The 19,216-nt window shown below is 37.0% G+C and overlaps 1 long non-coding RNA gene and 1 pseudogene across 6 annotated transcripts; both read left to right on the top strand.

The window, feature by feature from the left end:
• The first annotated feature begins 2,046 nt into the window (after positions 1 to 2,046).
• On the top strand, positions 2,047 to 4,606 carry LOC148920158 (uncharacterized). Of its 6 annotated transcripts, none has more exons than XR_016123520.1 (5): positions 2,047 to 2,744; positions 2,852 to 3,123; positions 3,245 to 3,403; positions 3,487 to 4,025; positions 4,157 to 4,606. It is a non-coding gene; the product is annotated as an uncharacterized LOC148920158 (long non-coding RNA). The 6 variants fall into 6 exon arrangements; XR_016123523.1 differs by having other exon boundaries at positions 3,245 to 3,698; positions 3,810 to 4,025; XR_016123522.1 differs by having other exon boundaries at positions 3,245 to 3,698; positions 3,800 to 4,025.
• Positions 4,607 to 7,172: 2,566 nt separating this feature from the next.
• LOC148920157 (uncharacterized) lies at positions 7,173 to 13,787 on the top strand (annotated as a pseudogene).
• Positions 13,788 to 19,216: the final 5,429 nt, after the last annotated feature.

Below are 19,216 nucleotides of genomic sequence, written 5' to 3'. Positions count from 1 at the left end.
TTTTTGTTTTATTAATTTCTATGTCTTATTTAAGTTTATTTAAATATTTCTTGCAATTTATATATTTTGTTAATATTTCTTGTATTTCCAATATTAATATGAATGTTTGTTGCTAATGAATTGTTAAAGTTTCTTGCTTGTTGCATTGCCAATAATTTTTAAAGTTTCTTGTAGACTATACAAGCACAAATGTTTTTTGGTGCTTGGGCAGTTTCAACCATACCCATTGTTGGGAGGTGGTGAAGAATTGTAAGAAATTCCAAATTATTTGTAGTCTTGTCCTCCATGAGACACCGGCAACCGCTTCGCCTATGGATTCCCGATGAGTTAAGACTCACCTATCGAAACGGAGCCGAGGCCTATTGTAATTCTACCAAGTCATCATCTAAATTTTTGGAGGAACTTTCAAAGATGCAAGCCATGAGAATTGAAATGGACATTAGGGCAATTGATGTAGAAAATGCAAAAGAAAGGGAGTATGTACAAAGGGAGTATTTGAAAATAAGGATGAAACAATGGCCATGGATACAACCCATATGCTAAACAATATTGGAAGCTAGAACGCAGGGATGTTATGAGACGAAGACTTTTTTGACGATGGACCTAGCAACACGGTTGGTTAAATGATCAAAACAATTAAGTTAGTTTGCTTGCCTTTCATTTCATTGTACCATTAAATTAGTTTGCTTGCCTTTCATTTCATTGTATTTTTTAAAAAAACACAATTGGTGGTAATTCATGTATTTTATGTTATGAGTTGTATTGATTTTCTTGTAGTGAATGAAGAAAATATTCAACAAAATTCCTTTTTATTCAAAACATTCCATACATAAAAAGCAAACCACAACCAAAGCATGCATAAAAAAACAACAAAGCATAACTAAAAATACAACATAAACATAATGTTGACTTCATTGACCTTCATTGCCTTTTGTTCCATCAAGTCAACAGACGGTGTTCATGAATATACGACGATTGCATCTCCGTGTAGCGCTCAATCATACGATGCCAGTACCGTCTCTAACCAACGGATCATGCTGCACTGGTTCTCCATTTGGCCCCCATAAATTCCGTGTTCATGGGATCTGGCTCCACTTCATTAACATCGTAATCATACTCATCTTCCACAATCATGTTGTGGAGGATGATACAAGTCATCATTATAAGCACCTCCTCGTCAAATTTGATAATAGCAAGCTTGAAGGATACCAAAGCACATCTCACATCTTTTCTTTTCTACCCCTCTTGATAGGCAGCAAAAATTCTCCTTCAGGATCTAATACCCGTTTACACGGTATTGACTTGATATGTGATATTTGGGCATTCACCTCTCAAAATATCTTTGACCGGGACGGAAGGATGATGTAGACTTGCCAAGCAAATGGACAATTTTTCCATTGCCAGTGCATTCAATGCTACCAATCATTCCAGGAAATCCACGAGACTGAAAGAATCACAAAATTCAGGGATGACCCATACGCCAACTGAACTTTGCTCGGCAAAAGTGAACAAAGTAGTCATCATAATTGCAAATACTGCATTCTATATCTTACTCAATCTTCTCTTGTCTATGCGAAGTTCCATGTGACATTGAGAATGGAGAATGAAATCTAAAATCGAGAAATGAAATCTAAAATATGAGAAATGAAGATGTAGAGAAGATATGGTGTGGGAGGTATTTTTTTTATAGAAAAATTTTATAGAGATGTTTAGAGGATGAAAATCTTTTGAAATTTGAAATTCAAATGAAATTTGGAATTGGAAATGTATCTGGAATTTGAATTTCAAAATGTATCTGAAATTCAAATTTTGAAATCTCAAATTTAAATTTTGAAATGTATCGATTGCCCATCTTATCCGATATGAATAGTATTGACACGTAGGAACCCAAAAATCTTATGCCATTCCAGCAAGGACAAAAAAAAATTAGTTGGGGCTGGGGTTAGCGGATTGGGCTTTACTATTCACGTACAATGAGGTTGGGCCTTGCATGGCAAGGGCAAGAGCTCTAAATGTAGCAAGGGTGCTAGGATGTCACAGCTTGCGCCGTCTATAGCTTCTGTAGGTCCATGGTTAGATTGCGCAAGAGCTCTGAAGGCCATAAGTCCCTACGCAAAGCCCGCCTGATTGTTGCCGTTCAGCAAGGGGTTTTGTGAAATATTTTGGAGCTTGTTTTGAATCTGTCGAAACCTTCAGCAGTTTGGGAGTTGTTTCGGCAAGGTTGGAGCTTGGTTCGGGGAAGATTGTTCGTGCCCTCCTTCGTTTTGCACGACCCTTGCCGCTCTGCAAGGGTGGCCTCGGTTTTAAATAGTGGACTCATGGGTCTTTGTTTCGTTCGGCAGGAGAGCGTTGGCGAGGGTTTTGAGCTGAAGGAATTTTGAGGTCTCAATATTGCCTAATAGCTCCTGCCGTTCAGCAAAAAGGATTTGGATTGAAAATATGAGCTGGGCCGTTCAGCGAGACTGCCGATTGGCAAGCCACATCTGGGACTAGGTCTTGTCGGAGATCCACGGTGTTTGACAAGCTTCGGTACCCAATCCTTCAGTGATTTCGTCTGAGTTCGTGGGTCTAGTGTGGAAACACCTACCGTTCGGCAAGTTGTGGGTTGAAGGTTTTGTGACTGTAGCAGTGATCTGGTTTTGTGATTTTTGAAGGAGCTGGTGAGGCTGAGGCCTTCTGAATTTGTTTGATTGTTGAGAGTTGATTTTTGTGAAGTAGTCTCGGTAGCTGGGCTCTTTGTGCAGGTATTTCTCCTGCCCCCATTTGTCTTTCACGGGCCATGTCGTTCGACAAGGCTCGTTTGTAAATTTGGAACGATTTTGTTTTTTGTTCTAACGAACATCTTCGGCAGGTGGGCATAGTGGTGGTTCGGCAAGGAGAGCTGGGCTCAGATCCGATGCTTAGGAAAGTCTGGACAACAGCTCATTTTCAGCAGGCGTCGGCTTGATTTTCTGCCGGACTTGCCGTTCAGCGAGTTTAGTCGGGACTTGCTAGTTTCGTAATTTCTGCAAGGCTGACGGCTGAAGCTGGGTCTGCTACGGAGCTAGGGTGTCAACTTGGCTCATACCGTGCGGCAAGTGGTGGGGCTGGGCTAAAAGGTTTCTGCCTGTAGGCTTGGGTACGGTGAGAAAGACTTAGCGAACCCTTATTTTGCTTTTTCATGGGTCTTGCCGTTCGGCAAAACCAGTCTAACTGTTAGTGTGATGAACTAATGTGTTCCTTGGGTGCTTTTGACTTTGAGCAGGGTTTGGAAAGAGAAAGTTGCCTTTGTTCGAACCTTAGGGCCTGGGCTTTTGTCAAGCCTCGGAGCCGGGCCGGCTTTGGTGTGGCTTGTTTGTGAAGACGCAATTTCGTGTGCTGTTCTACAGCAAGGAGTGGCTGTAGTGGCCGGGCAGATGATGAAGTGAGCTTTTTACGGGGACCCTTTTCTTGTTGCTCCGTTCAGCAAGGGTGTCTTGATCATATTTTTGGGTCATTCGTGTGCAGTAAGCTTTTGATTTGGATCAAGACTTGGTGCTTGGTAAGGGAAAGTTGAGCTTCCACCCGTAACAGCAAGGAGAGGTACCATCGAAAGCTAGGCTGCTGGGCTGCTGTTGAGAGGACCGTGGGCAAGCTACCGTGCTGACAGACAGCCTTGGTCGGCTGAATTGGTTTGATGGCAGATTCGGCACGGTGGCTGTCGCCACGTCCTCAAAAAGGTATCCTTGAAGCTGTAAGTTTTTAAGCCTTCCCCCAAAATTTTCATGGGCCTTGTCGTTCGGCAAGGCCAGCTTGTGTATGTCAAAATGATGATGCATAGGCCTCTTTAGCAAAGAGGCTGAGCCCAAGTGTTTTTTTGCAGGTTTTGGCGGGGTTGTGTAAGCTGGGCTTTCATGTGACCTGGCTGGGCCTTTGGGGATTCGTCGAAGCTTTGAAGTGTTTTGAGAGAGTTCGAATGCAATGTGCAGTTCGGCAAAGAAATTGGGCAGTCAAAGCCTGGCTGTGGAGAGGACCGTGAGGTCTCACGAACGTGGTAGATTCAATCGGTAAGTGCTCATGGCTTTGATCTTGTAAGATTTTTGGCATGAGTGAAGCCGAGCCTAATCCCTGCCGTTCGGCAAGGAGGCAGGAAAGGTTGTCTTGTTGACTTGTGTTGCCTTGTTCTTCGTCGTTGTAGTTCAGTAATTTTCCCAGGTTCGGTTGTACAGCAAGCTTGGCTTTTGTGGGCTGGGCATGCGGTGAGAGCAGGGTGTTGTAAATTCGGAAGGGCTGGGCTTTTTGGATTTTGCGTAGAGCTTCCATGATCATGATCTTTCGAAGAGGCATGACAGAGGAAGAGTCCGAGAAAGCTTCCTATTGGGTGTCTTGATAAGTTTAGTGGTTGGGTGCTGTATGGCTTGGCCATCTAAATTGCTCTAGACTTTCAGCTAGTTATGGGCTTCCCATTGGATTGAAATGGTGGTTGGCCTTCTTAGCCCTGCAAAGTGATGCTGTTGGGTGACTTGGAATATTTGGCAATTGCCAAATTGGAGCATCTTCAAAAGTGACCCGGACAGCTTTTATTCATATGCAATATTCATGAACCATATTGTTGAATAGGATTGTGCAATGAATTATTTAAATATTACATGTTTGTATACAATATTTATATGTAAGAAGAGAAATCTTATCTTGTGGTGTGCCGAATGATGATGGGGTGTCGAAGGCATCACTCGCGCCTAATGATGACGGGGTGCCGAAGCATCGCTTGCGTTGGTTGATGACGGGTGCTGAAGGCATCGCCACCCACCAAAGGATTATGAGATTCCAAAAGGCATCGCTAGAGCAGAATGGCGACGGGTGCCGAAGGCATCGCTCGCGCCGGTTGATGACGGGCTGCCAAGGCATCGCTCACGCCTAATAATGACGGGTGCCAAGGCATCGGTCTCGCTCGATTGATGACGGGTGTCAAAGGCATCGCACGCACCAAAGGATGATGATTGTATGGGTGTCGAGGGGCCGAAGAAGGGGAGAAAATAGAAGCCTTTTGTATCGCTTTCCACATATGGCGCCAAACTGTTGATGCCTTTTTGGGAGGTCAACTTAGAGATAATTGGATTGGTGGATGATGGGTGAAGGTGAGGGCCTTCAGCGTGTGTGTGAGGGTTTGGGCAAGCGATAAATGTAAAGAAGACAAGATATACGTGGTTCACCCTTTAATGTATGGGCTACGTCCACGGAGAATGATGTTCTCATTATGATAATGTATAATTACATTTGTACATGGGATTGGACCTAAATATAAAGATGACAAGTGAGATGCCCAGGCCAGGGATCTAGAAGAGAGAGAGTCTAATGCCTAATGGTCTAGCTCTAAGACCTGGATCCTCTTCTAAGTGGAGAGAAGTCTCCTTTTCACATGGATACTATTCCATATTTATAGGGAGGTGAAAGTGGGAAGTTTGCATAGCATTTCGATGTAGGACTTTGTGCAAGTCGCCGTGGATGGTGACATGTCATGGAGATTAGGTTTGGCAGTTTGAGAGCGTCGGCATGGGAGCTTGGCAGTGTCTGGCATCTTGGAAGAGTGTCTTCCTTCAGTGGGGGAAAAGGCGTGACTGCCTTGGTGCTAGTTGTTTTGAGGCTGGATATGCTCGGTTGATTATGGTGTAAACAAATTATATAAGTGTTGTGGAAAAAGGCAGTTGTTCTGTTTCACTTATGTAAGTTGATGGATGTGTTTGTTGAGTATTAGAAGTTTTCTGTTGTTTTGCAGAACTGTTTATTCTATGTTTGTTGTGATATTTATATAAAATAAACAAATATGTGTAAGGTTGTCATTCTATTGAGATATTTTTCAAATAAGACACTTTCTAGGGTTCATTCACTTTGTGGGAGGTGAAAGCACGAATTTACAAATTGACAAATGTCTAAACCTGAAAAGATAAATTGAAATTCATGAGCGACTGTAATTCACCAGAAAATATAGAAAATCTCTAAAATTCGATTAATAATATGAATAAAACTTATTAATACAATGTCATGAGTTGGCTTAAATAGAAAACGAAGAAACCTTAAAACCGTAGGAAACCTTAGGTTTCATAATATTCCTAAAACTTAACTAATAAGAAAATAATTAATATCCTAATTAAAATCATATCAGAAAAATAATATCCTAATTGATAACTTATTCTAAAAATATAAATATAAAATAAATCTTCTCAATAAATCAAGCAACTTGAAAATCCCAACAATAAGCCTTCCTTCTTTTTCTAACACCGTAATTGATTCTCAAGCATGATTTTCCATATTTGAAGCCCAATTTTCTGGTTTTGAGTTTTTTCCCTTTCCAAATTTCCTTTGTAGGAACAAACCCATAATTTGTCCTACATCAGAATGGTTAAAAAAAAAAATTCAATTGGGGTGCTTTTTTAAAGAGATATCATCTATGATATATAGATGGTTCAAATTGTTGAATAATACAATACAAATTGAGCTCTACAAAAATACCTCTCAAATAAGTTTTTTTAGAGATTAATTTGTCACATCTAGCTCTCAATTTGTGTGATTTTTTAAAGATATAATTTTTGAAATAGACAGTTTGAACTGTGAATTGTTCAAATACAATACAAACTGAGCTTTACAAAAATATCCTCAAATAAATTTATTTGAAAAATTCATCTATGCAGCTCTCAAACAACGAAAAAAAACCAGATAAAGTATGATATGATATTGATTCCTGTCAATCTCTTGAGGAATAAATATCTTCACCTCCCACAATTTGTCGTATTCCTATTTTTCATTTATGTGTTTTGTACCAACCATATCCATGGGTCAACCTGCCACGAAATTCTTAGCACCAAAGAATCTTCCATACATACGTTCAATAGTGTTATTGATCATAATACTTTTTAAGGCACTTCTGTAATTTGCAACATATTTCTAACTTAAGCAAAGACCCCAACTCAAAGATTCAAAAGTGTCTCTATAGGAATCACCAAAAGTGGGAATCCCTTTTGGAAAGAATGGATATCTATGTTATCCAACCAACTTATCCACAAGGTCTCACAATAAGGTCGCCTTTTAACTCCTATATAATGGGGCTTGGCCGCAAACCATTTTACCAAGAAAACAAAGGCAAACCAAATTACCTGACCTGCTTTGTGCATCTGTTTGTTTGTGTGCTTGTACTAAATTGTAGCAACATTACTATTATGGCAACTCAGGAAGAGCTAGCCAAGCTTGGAGGGGAGGCTTTTGCCATTCTAGACAAGTTCTATGGCCGGCCCGGCAAGAGGCCTCCATTTTCTCAAGACCAACCAGCTTGTGCAGGGAGAGACCCAACTCCTCTTAGGAATGATCAGGCTGTTCTTAATAGCAAGGAAGCAGCCCTGCAATTTGGCGGGATAGAGATAAGAGAGTACCCCAAGATTCGCCGCTAATTATTACCAACTTAGTTTGGTATAAGTAATTAGTTAACTAATGAAGCTCTCTGTAATATTGTATGTATGTATATCAGATGTAGAAGTGGTTTGGATAGCTAGCCTACAGTCTTTATAGCATACAGTCTAAGCTAGCTTATTTTCTGCACCTAAATGTATATGTGTCCGCTTGTAATTATATGTACAAATCACTTCTTATGTTATATGAAATATATTTAAAGCTAGCATTTTTAAATATTGTATCTTCCCTGAAAATTTTCTGAATCCGCCACTGGTCCAGGGTCTCACTCACTAATTGCCATCCTTTCTGCCTAAGCTATATATCTATGCGTTAGATTGGATAGAGACCGACTCATTTATTAACATATGGCTGACTAATCATACATGCATGCAGGAACTAAGTAAGCATCGATCTTTCCTTCATATATATTATATACTTCAATATTGTTAAGAAAATCCAATTACCAAGTTAACAGGCCTCCCTTAATTTATTTGGTTATATTTATATTGTTCTTATTCTTAATCCATCTTTGGCAGACTTGTCAACATGAACACACACACATATATATATATATATATATATGTTACACAGGTGAATCTATCCGATTCACCAAATAATAGTTCTAGAATTAAAGAAAGCTAATTTACAATAGGTGTTATAAATAAAGAAATAACAAATACAAGTATCATTTCGAAAGATGAATAGATCTGCTCATCATTTATCTCACACTCAATCTAATATCATAACTGAAAAAACCAAAAAGTACTAGAGGAAAACAAGAATCAATCTAGCTATTCTTTCCTATTTTTATTTATTAATTTATTATGGAGTACTAAATCAAATTATTCCTGACTCATGGAAATCCTCTTTTTTTCTATTCTTTGATTAATATACTAACAAAAGCGCACTACTAACTTCATTTATAACTAATTAAATAAGCAGAATGTGCATGCAAGTCTTAACACTCAACCTTTTTTATATGAAAGGTCCTAGGTTCAATTGCTCCACCAGTGTAGTGGTTTGGAGTATTTGCTCTTTCATGAAAGGTTTTGGGTTCGAGTTATAGCATTCATGTAGTATGTGCGATGTTTATTATGTTATCGTCCTTCTGAATAGGAAAGACCCTTAACATTTAATTAGAAAAATAGAAGAATATAAGAAGTCTACATGTTTGGGAATGTTTTAGTAGGAAGTGTTTTTACTTGGCGCATTTGTTAGTTAGAAGCGTGCTTTTGTTAGAAGTTCTTAAAAATACAGACTCTGAAAGCAATTTTTAGTTATTTCTATCAACTATTAATAGAGAATATCAAAGCGATTTTACAAACAGGCCCTATGGTATTGCCAAGTAGCAAGCACTTTTTCTTATTTTATGACAAAGGGAAGCATCAAAAGAAAATCACAAGATCGATCCTGATTGAGCTTCTGTGACTCTCACTCCTATATAATGTTGCTTGGCTCTTAACCTTTGTTTCAGTAAGGCAAGGCAAACCTAGCTAGCTCTAGCTTCCCTTGATCAATTAGTTCTACTTCAATTCTCAGCTTTTAATTAAGTTAGCATGGCTATTTATCAAGGCTTTATGACCATGAGAGAGGAGAAAGTGTTTTGTCATAGCAGGCCAGCGCACATTGTATCAGAACGCCACACCATAATAGAAGACTGCCATTGCGTGCTTTATGATCATGTCCACCCTGCAGAAGAAATTTCATACTTCCCAACACCTCATGAGAGACGAGTACGATGGCGGCTGGCCCACCAAGACTGTCACTGTTGGGCCCAGTGGTGGAGCCAGGATTGTATGTGTGGAGGGACCGAGCCGTAATATAAGTATAGAAAAAACAATTCAATCTTACATCAATAATATATATATATATAAGAAAAAATTACATTTTTTAGAACTTTGTACTTAATTTCATGTATCAAAACGGAAAAGTCTACTGATAAAATCTCATTTCCCTTTAAACTATTTATTTTCTATTCCCCCTTTTTTTTGGTCAAACTATTTTCTATTCCCTTGGCTCATCGGTTTGATTATTAGAGGATTAATACTTCCTTTTTTATGTCAGTTGTGTAATGGGCCTACAAACAATTTACATATAATTATAAATGAAGTTATTTATGGATTGCAACTGGGGGGCCATTAGAATGGTTATATGGTCTTCATTGTTAAATATATGAACTAAAACCCAAGGTCGACTGCGTTGAGAACAAATTGTGGAGGGGCCAGGGCCACCTCAGGCCCTAGTGTACCTTCGCCCCTGGTTAGGCCTCTTCCTCCTCCTCAGCAGGTACAATATTATCCACACCCCAACATGGATCAAAATCATGTTCCTCCTTTTCATCATCATATCAGAAAGCCCGTGAAGACAGGGGAAGTTCCAGCTTAGAAGCCTCATCAGATAAAAGACGGTGTTCTTACTAGCACCGAGACAGCAAAGATCTACAAGGGAGTGTTAGTTACTAAATATGGTACCAAGAAATATCCTCGACCAAATTACCCTTAATTTTCTTGGTACACAAGAAATTGTTATAAAAGTTATAGTTTTCTTCTTTTTGTAAAGCCAAATACAAAAACCTTTATATCATAATAACATATAAAAAAATTTGAAAGCTATTAAGGTGCAATGAAATTGAAGAAAAATAAATTAATAGATAAGTATAAGGAAAATAAATAATAAGTAAGAAGGTGAGTTTGGTACAATGAAGCACATCAAATACGCTATCCTGAAGCCTTTGTAGCCTCCATACGTGCAGGTATTGGTGGTCTACAAAACTCCAAGATACGACCCCTTGTACACAAACTCAAGATCCGCTATGAGCACGTTCATAGGTGGATATAGGTATCCAAGTCACATAACCATTGCCCAAAATAATAATATAAAGTAAAGAATATATATAAAAGTAGAAAAAGGAGATAATCAGATTGTGGTATGTGATATTCTGATGGTGTACTGTGGTTGTTCAAATGTGAAGGAGGAGTGGCCTTTTATAGGCATCCAATAACATGTAACCTTCACTACATTAAACCAGAAAATTAAGGCATTCAATATAGAAATACTACTTGAAAAATTAAATATGTATAACCCCCACAATAAATAAAATAACACGATTAAATTTTTAAAACCTTTTAAAATTCCAACAGAAACACAGTTAGCCTTTTCTTCCTCTCCTCCTAGTGATCCTTTTAATTACTAGATATACCCCATATATGCACAGCGTGTTTCTTTTTCTTTTTCTTTTTTTCTTTATTTCGATTTCCAATGGACATGGCTTCCGGGGCTATCAATCAAGGATTGACCCTGTGAAAGCTGCCGCCGGTTAATATGCCATGAGTTGTCCCGTAGAATTTGATTAAATATCCTGATCAGCTTGTAATTAATGTAGTACAAGCCCCTTGGTACATGCTCACGCATATGCCAATTGTTGTTGTTTTTTTTTTTTTAAGAATTAAGAAAATATAACATGGGTAGTTATGTTTCATAAAAGTAGGACTTATTATCTTTTTTTTTAAATAAAAAAAAATTTCAATATGAAAAATGTGAATTTACCATATTATCCTTATTTAATTAATAATTTTAATTCTTAATGTTTGAATTAACTAAGGACATTTTATGGTATTTTGAATGTTTCACCATTCTTTGCCTTTTGCTATATATATATATATATATATATATATATATATGTATGTACCCATATACGTGTATTTCATACATAATAATATGTGTGTATCTCCGGCTTTTGCTGTGTGCATGTATTCTCAATATGTATATCTCTCTTTGGTTTTAATATTTGCATAATCTACTGTACAATTTAGGATTTAGGATAGCCTATAGTCTTTATTTACTAAGCTATAACTTATTTTCCGCACCTAAATGTATATATTCAGCTTGTAATTATATGTAGAAATCACTTCTTATGTTATACAAAATATTTTAAGACTTATTTTTTGTGCCAAAATGAGATTTCATCATAGTTTTGGAAGGTATTGCGGTAAAATAAGTCTATATTTAAAGCTACACACTCTGCATACTTTTTTCTTGTTTGTTAATTATGTAATCACTTTTTACGGAAATTTATTTTTTTAATTTTTTATAAGAATAAAAGAGGAGAAGAAAACAACTTCCTTGTAATATCAAAGAGATTTGATTCATGTAAGAAAAGAAATCAACAAAGAAAAAAAGAGTTGGAAGTAGCTAGAAAGCGAAAAGGTCAGCGTTGGTGTTGGTCTGATGCACTATATTGACCAATGTTTTCAAAGGCCTACCAGCGTCGCGGTAGAAAATCCGCCTAAGGCGGTCTTACGTTTAGCAAGTTGCATGTCTAGCACAGTGAGGCATGACGAGGCGTTGCAAGGCTTGGTGAGGTGGACAAGGCACCTCTGTGTATTCTTTAAGCGGCTGCGCTAGGAAGAAGAAAAATTAGCGTGGAAATTTTTTTTAAGGGTTCATTGTAATCAACCGACGTCGTTTCACATTTAGCATTTTAAAAAACTGAGGTTACTTAATGAAACGCATGTTCAACAGCTTTTTATTGCCTTTTTCTCTAACAAAATTAATATATTAACACATGAACCTATATTAACAAAACTTCCACTGAAGTCTGAAACACACTACTTATCTTTTTTTTCTTTGTAAATTAATATATTAACACATGGACCTATATATATAGAGCTTTCATCAAGGGATCCTTCAAATAAGCTTATTTGAGGGACACCTTTGTAGGGCCCATTCTACATTGTATTCCACTAATCCAACTTCTATTTTATAGAAATTTATTTAAAGATCATCCCTACAAAAAATCACTTGACTCTGATATCATTTGACCACTCAATTACATTATTAAAATTTAAGTACTTTCTTGAGCATCGTGTTCATTGATTTTGTCAATCTCAATTAGATGCCATAATGATCTTCAATTTGCATGATTTTTGGCAAAGATGATCTCTGAATGAAGATGTGAAAAATATAGATGGTTTGGATTGTTGAATTTTTCTTTGTAAGGTACCCTAAAGGGTGTCCCTGAAATAAAATTATTTGAGGGATCCCTTAATAAAAGAGGACTATATATATAATATATATATATATACCTGATAATCCTCATCAATTTCAAGAATTCTCTTCATCCTTAGACTGCAAGTAAACCATTCTATTTTTCTCTCTAATTCTTCGCAACTATAATTCGAAGTTCTACATAAGTTGAAGCGTCTCTCTCCTCCGGTATGTAATTCTTCGCAGTTCTCATTCGAAGTTCCTTATAAGTTGAAGCCATAATATAAGCATGCTAGGTGTTAATTTTTCTTTTTCAATATATTACTTATCTTATTCATTTATGTGATAGAGTAGAAATTTGACGTACATGCATTATACGTGTATCTTAGAAATATATGGTGTTGTTTTATAACTATGAATCGAAAATATCCTATATGGAAGTATGCAAAAGAAATAGAGGGAGGGAAAATACTTGAGATGCGAATTTTTTTATCAAAGATGCAATAGGGGAATTTCTAGACTTAAGCATAATTTGGGTCAAACTCATCATGGTATGCAACCATGTAAGAAAGTTCGTGAGCATGTGAAAAAAAAAAAGTGTGATGCACCTTTGAAAACTTTTCAGCTTGAAGAAAGAAAGAAAAATGAAATGCTTAGAGAGATTGGGAATAGTCTAGGAAGAGGGACTCGAAATATGGAATCTCCGGTACTGGGAATGCTCCAGTTGATGAGGCTCCTAGAGCTCAACCTAAATCAAAAGGACCAATGGATAGATCTGTCACTTTAGAAGCGGACAAAGCACATTAAATTCAGAACTCAAATAAAAAGAACGAAGGGGAGTTTGTCTAAAGATTGGCTGCTTTTTCTTCTCTAGAGCACTCCTATTTAATATTCTAAATTATCCATTTTGGCTACCTATGGTGGAAGGGATTGCAGCATATGGTGTAAAATTTAAGCCTCCATCAATGCATGAGTTGAGGATTTGGATCCTTAAGGAAGAAATTGGCGATATTAATACGATGATGGAAGAACACAAGAAACCTTGGGCGAAGTATGGATGTACCATTATGGTTGATAATTAGACTAATGGTAAAAGTAGAATGCTAATAAACTTTCTTGTGAATAGCGCTGTAGGTACTTGGTTTTTGAAATCTATTGATGCATCTAATTCCATTAAAAAAAAAGGAACGTTATTGTTCAAATATTTGGATGATGTTGTCAAATAAGTTGTGGAGGAGCATGCGATTCAAGTAATAACAGATAATGCTTCAAATTATAAGAATGTTGAAGTGGAACTTATGGAGAAGAGGAAGAAGTTATGGTAGACTCCATGTACTACCTATTGCATTGATTTGAGAGAATTTGATATAGAGGAAAGACCCGCCATGGGATTTATTTAAGAGTTAAGGGATGTTGCAAAAAAGAATATTGCTTTTAATTGTGGAAAATTTGAAAGAAATTATAAACCAATTTGAAGAAGAATAGACGAAAGATGGGGCCACAATTTCATCAACCTGTTCTAATGTTGATGAAGGGATTGGAAGTTTGCATGACTAGGATGTTGTCTTTTGAAGATCGTATGGCTGCTAATATCCAGTTGGACTTGTATGTGATTAGTACATTATTTTGTACCATTCTAGCTTATGATTTGGTTATGTTTTTCAGTTTAATTTGTGCTTTTAATCTCCTTTATGTTCATCATTCAGTTATTGGTCTCTAAGTACCATTGGAGGCATTGGATAGAAGAATGTGGAAAATGGTGCAAAAACGTGTAAACCTGAAGACTGAGTTAGCAATTTGTTTCGGACTTATTATCTTCATCCAACCTTAGATTGGCCCAAATGACATGTGGTTGGAAAGATGACATTCTAAGCTTCAAGTTGGAGGGCTCAAAGTCGTCAATTGCTGAAGGAAATCCCAATTCGTGAGGCCATGAAGTTGTTGGTCACTCTAACCTAAGCATGAGCTAATTGTTGCTTGGTCATGCTGAGCTATGCATGAGCTATTGTTTCTGGCGGAGAAGTTAGGTAGAATTGGTAAAGTGGGTGTTATAGGTAAAAGCAATATTCAATTTAGATTTCCCATTTCCTTCTCCCTATAAATACCACTTCCATTTCATACCCTTCTCTTATCAACCACATCCAGACATTCACACTCCTACAACCTCATACACTTCATCCACAAATTATCCTCAAATACACATCATTCAGCCAACACCATAACTCCATACACAATCTAGAAATTCATACACTTCAAATCACCAAAACAGCATTTTAAGCCTATGTGTCATTCCCTATTAATTTCCTTTCTCAACCATCACCACTCACCCAAACCCATCCCAAATCACCTCCTTAACCTTCATACATTCTTCTAAACGTGGAGAAACTCTTGGAGAAGCATTGGACACCAGAAGAACTTTAAAAAATGGTTTTTCTACTCTCATTGTATTCGTTATGTTTTGTCAATTCTGTTTATGTTATTTTGGCATTATGAGTAGCTAAATCCATATCTAAGGTTCTGATATAAGCTAACATGAATATTCTGGGTTTATAAATTTCAAGTTTCAAGTTTGATTCAAGATTCATGGTCTTATTCATTATGCCTACCTGCCTATGTGCTAATCTGAATGCCTAGTTACCATTAAGATTTGTGTATTTTGGTTGAAACTGAAGTAGACACCTTACGCTTTTGTTTCAGTTGTATTATGAATAAGATGAGTATATATAGAATGTAAGTGTTGTTTTGCAAAGCAATGCAAGCTTCCGCCAAAATTAGAAGACTTTGGCAACTTTAACATTAGAGACAAGAAGGTTTGAATAGCTATGTTGGACTTGGGAGCAAGTATTAATCTAATTCCATATTCAGTTTATCAATAGCTTGGCTTAGAAGGAATGAAGAAGACTTCAGTGCAACTTGAACTAGCTAGTCATTCTATCAAATATCCAAAAGGTATTGTAGAAGGTATTTTAGTTCAAGTTAATACACTAATTCTCCATGCTGATTTTGTAGTGATGAACATGGAGGAAAACCCAAATGAAGACCGTGTTGATCCCATTCTCTTAGGTGGGCCATTAATGGCCACTACAGACACAATCATAAAAGTGAAAGATGGCCCCATTTCCATGACTTTTGGGTGAAACTGTTGAATTTAAAGTGTTTGATGCTCTATCTCAACCTTCTATCTCTCTTGATATTTGTTTTTCGATTGATGTTGCAGATCATGAAATTTCTTCCAAAATTTTGCAAAAAGAGTCCAATGATGCTCTAGAAGCTGTCCTAACATAAGAAGATGAAGATCTTTGTGAACAGGAGTTCTAGGAAGTGGTAGTTGCCCTAGAAGTGTTCCAGCCATACCCACCATCTTTTAGGCCACCACTCAAGCCTCTTGGACCATCCTCCACGAAATTGGAACCATCTATTATCACCCCACCGAAGCTAGAACTTAAACTTTTACCCAATCATCTTAAATATACTTATTTAGGTGTTAATGGAACTCTTCATGTTATAATTGTTGCAGGTCTCACCTCACACGAAGATAAGAGCTTAATTAAAGTTCTAAAAGAGCATAAAACAGCCCTTGGATGGACCATAGCAGATATCAAATGTATAAGCCCAAGCATGTGCATGCATCGGATACTAATGGAAGAAGACAGCAAACCTAGCCGTGATGCCCAAAGAAGATTAAACCCCAACATGGAAAGAGGTGGTTAGAGCATAAATTTTAAAGCTACTTGATGCAGGAATCATCTACCTAATTTCATATTCTAAGTGGGTGAGTCATGTACAAGTTGTTCCGAAGAAGTCCGAAATCACCATTGTGAAGAATGAGCAAAATGAGCTAGTTCCTACATGAACTATGACCGGTTGGAGAGTTTGTATTGATTACAGGAAGTTGAACACATCCACAAGAAAATATCATTTTTCCTTGCCTTTTATTGATCAAATGCTTGAATATTTTTCCAGCCATGCTTACTATTGTTTTCTTGATGGATATTCAGGTTATAATCAATTTCCATTGCTCCAGAAGACCAAGAAAAAACCACATTCACATGCTCATTGGGTACCTTTGCTTATAGAAGGATGTCATTTGGTTTATGCAATGCTCTAGCAACTTTCCATAGATTCATGATGGCAATATTTTCAGACATGGTGGAACAATTCATTAAGGTATTTATGGATGATTTTTCAGTTTTGGTTCCGCTTTTGATGATTGTCTTCACCACTTGTCTCTAGTGCTTAAAAGATGATAGGAAACAAATTTGATTTTGAATTGGGAGAAGTGTCACTTCATGGTAAGACAAGGAATTGTGCTAGGCCATGTGATTTCAAGCAAGGGAATTGAAGTGGATAAACTAAGATCAATCTCATATCAAATCTACTGCCTCCTTCCTCGGTTAAGGGAGTTAGAAAGTTTTCTAGGCCATGCTAGATTCTATAAAAGGTTCATCCAAAATTTCTCAAACATTACAAGGCTATTGTGTAATTTGCAAGATGCCGTTTTTAATTTTGATGAAGCTTGTGTGGAAGCTTTTATTACCTTGAAGAAGGAACTTACTTCAGCCCTTATTATCATGGCTCCAGATTGGTCTTTATCATTTGAAATAATGTGTGATGCCTCTGACTTTGCTATTGGTGCAATTTTATGTTGAAAGAAGAACAAGCTTCCCCATGTGATTTATTATGCTAGTCGGACCTTAAATGATGCTCAACTCAACTACTCCACAACAACGAAAGAGTTGCTTGTTGTGGGTTTTGCTTTAGAAAAGTTTTGTTCTTACCTTGTTGGTTCTAAGGTAATTGTTTATTCTGACCATGTAGCTCTTAGATACTTACTCACTATTAAGAAAGCCAAACCACACTTGATTAGATAGATTCTCTTGCTGTAAGAGTTTGATTTGGAGATTCGAGATAAGAAGGGAAGTGAAAATGTGGTGGCTAATTATTTGAGGAGAATTGTGGTTGAAGAAGAAGGATTAGATGTGCTACCCTTGAATGAAACTTTCCCAGATGAACAACTCTATGTTGCCAACACCAAAGAGCCATGGTATGCTGATTTTGTTAATTATCTTAGAAATGATCTAACTTCTCATGACAAGAAGTTCTTTTCTACGGTGAAACATTATATTTGGGACGAACCTTTCTTATTTAAGCATTGCCTTGATCTACTCATTAGAAAGTGTATTGCAAATGAAGAGCAAGAGAGCATACTGAAGCATAGCCACAAGTTGGCTTGTGGAGGTCACTTTGGAGCTAAGAAAACAGCACTTAAAATTCTACAATCTGGTTTATTTTGGCCCACTCTATTCAAATATGCGTTTAATTTTTGTGTTAAGTGTGATAGGTGCCAATGGATGGGGAACGTAAGCCATGGGAATCAAATGACATGGAACAACATACTCATTGTGGAGCTCTTTGATGTATATATGGGGTATTGACTGCCGAAATATATGTTCCCACAATAATGTTGATATCATCAGAAATATGCCCATTGAACCTTATGAAATAGATCTACATACTCGAGTGTCTATTTTGTGAAGCCTATTATTGATGCTAGGACTCAAGAGGAAGGACCCAAGCATTATTGAACGCAAGGTCGTGTCTAGGGATTGTGGGACACTGGCCGACTTTGGTATCTTTTTCCGTTGGAAAATTGAAATTGGTTGCATTCATATACTTACACACACTCATAGGAGTTCAAATTAAGACTATTGCTACTGGTATGTACGTTAAGGCTCTTTTTTATTAGAAGAGACCCCAATTGTAAATATTATATTATATTATATTGAAGGATTAGGAAATGATTCATATCAACTGTTAAAGTTCATAAACCTAATCAGTATGGAATCCGATGCACTTGGGTCCAGGGTCTCACTCACTAATTGCCATCCTTTCTGCCTAACCTGTATATATGTGCGTTAGATTGGATAGAGACCGACTCAATTATTAACATATGACTGACTAATCATTCATGCAGGAACTAAGCATCAATCTTTCTTTCATATATATTATATACTTCAATATTGTTAAGAAAATCCTATTACCAAGTTAACAGGCCTCCTTTAATTTATTTAGTTAAATTTATATTGTTCTTATTCTTAATCCATCTTTGGCAGACTTGTCAACATGAACAGTACACGCACACACATATATATATATATACATACATGTATGTCACATAGGTGAATCGATGTGATTCACCAAATAATAGTTCTAGAAATATATAGAAAGCTAATTTATAATGAAAGGTGTTATAAATAAAGAAATATCAAACTGCAATAACAAAAAAGCACTTGAGGATACGGGAAAACAAGAATCAATCTAGCTAATCTTTCCTCTTTTTATTTTTTTATGAAGGATACAGGAAAACAAAAAAGCACTTGAGTACTAAATCAAATTATTACTGACTCATGCAAATCCTCTTTTTTCTATTTTTTAATGGTATGAGAAGAATAAGCATGTATAGCATATATACTAAATCCAGAAGCCCACTATTAATTTCATTTATTTTACTTAAAGAATTATAACTAATTAATTAAGCAGAATGTGCATGCAAGTCCTATATAACATCATATACATTCTGAGGGCCCCCAAGGGTGAAGTATTATTATAAGCTTGTGTGAGTGATGGGACTACTATATAATGAGGCTTGGACCTCAAGGAATTCAAATCAAAGCAAAACTTGTAATCAGTTTTAAGTTGTAATCATTATGGGGAATCAAGTTTCCTCTTCTCCTACACCTTCTCATGATTATCAAGAAGGTCGATATGGAGGCGCAGTGGCGGCAGCAGCGGCGGCCAACATGGAGAATCATGGAGCTCCACAGAAGCT

Source organism: Prunus mume, linkage group LG2 (genome assembly GCF_029339155.1).
Source record: "Prunus mume cultivar Tortuosa linkage group LG2, ASM2933915v1, whole genome shotgun sequence".
Taxonomy (NCBI): domain Eukaryota; kingdom Viridiplantae; phylum Streptophyta; class Magnoliopsida; order Rosales; family Rosaceae; genus Prunus; species Prunus mume.
Note: the sequence above shows the minus strand (reverse complement) of the source record. Positions and strands in the feature narration are given on the sequence as shown.